Source organism: Chenopodium album, chromosome 13 (genome assembly GCF_948465745.1).
Source record: "Chenopodium album chromosome 13, dcCheAlbu1.1, whole genome shotgun sequence".
Classification (NCBI taxonomy): domain Eukaryota; kingdom Viridiplantae; phylum Streptophyta; class Magnoliopsida; order Caryophyllales; family Amaranthaceae; genus Chenopodium; species Chenopodium album.
In genome coordinates, this window is record NC_137846.1 from 48,927,839 (window position 1) to 48,929,234 (window position 1,396).

Consider the following 1,396-nt stretch of genomic DNA (forward strand, 5'->3'; position numbering starts at 1 on the left):
CGTGTGGTAACTTGTAAAATTTTATAGCCCCCAATGTTTTCATTGTGTGTTTTTCGAACATCGTGTCTTACGCTATGCCGCTTCCGGTTTTGTAGATGTATGTATACTATGTTGTGTAGAGATTTTGCGAATGTACCGTTTGTAAATAATGTATGTGTATCCTTTGTATTTCGTATATGTATTGTATCATTGCATGTATCTCATATGTATGTATTTCAGTTGTATTACCGTGTGTATTTAAGTTGTATTACAGTATGTATTTCAGTTGTATCTTTCGGTACTGACCGGTCAGATTTGTTGAGATGTCCGTACTCAGTTTTGTTGTTTGAAACATGCTTAACATATTGGAACTCAAAAAGGCATGTGAATAAATTAGTGTCTTCACCTACTTTTTACAACCACTTTGAAAAAGAATTCGATAAAAGGTCGTAAATCAACAAAGCGTAATTATTTCAACGTTCAAAAGGTAAATAATTTCAAGAGTAAGTATAAACAAAGACGAATTGATTTATTTCTATACCGAACTGAGTTCGGATGTAGAAAGTAAGTTCGAAAGTCAGAAAAGACAAACTGATTTGGTTCGGTATGGTCCCTAACTAAGTACGGATAAGAGAATTGTGTTTAAATTTCAAAAAGACAAATCAATTTTATTCGGTTCCGGACTGAGTATGGACGGAAGGACTGAGTTCGAAATTCAAAAAGGACAAAGAATAAATTTACTTCTGTTCCGTACTGAGTATGGACGGAAGAACTGCGTTTGAAATTCAAAAAGGACAAAGAAATAAATTTACTTCTGTTCCATAATGAATATGGACAGAAGAACTAAGTTCGGAATTCAAAAAGGACAAAGAAATAAATTTACTTATGTTCTGTGCTGAATATGGACAGAAGAACTGAGTTCGGAATTCAAAAAGGACAAAGAAATAAATTTACTTATGTTCCGTACTGAGTATGGACGGAAGAACTGCGTTTGAAATTCAAAAAGGACAAAGAAATTTATTTGCTTCCGAGCCAAGTTCGGAAGTCAGAAATGCAACCAAAATAAAGAGGAACATCTAAAGCCCCCAATGACATGATGAGGATCTAGAGTATATAAAAATAACCAAGCTAAACATGCATTAAAAGAAAGTAAGGAAAAAGTAGGTACAATGTTACTTGAAACGAGTAATGCTTGCAATTCTCCGAATGTCATTAGACTAACTCAGTTTGTAACAATTCGTTCATATTGGTCCTCCTCAAATCGCACTTGGGCCATAGCTTTAGCTTGCACATCTTCGAATGTTGCACAAGGGTACTTGGTTAGTTCCTTGTAGAGCCCATTTTCTTCAAAAAGGCCTTGACGGAGTGCTTCAATTGTAGTGGGCATGTCACACTTGTAGATCTTTACTTTCTCCTT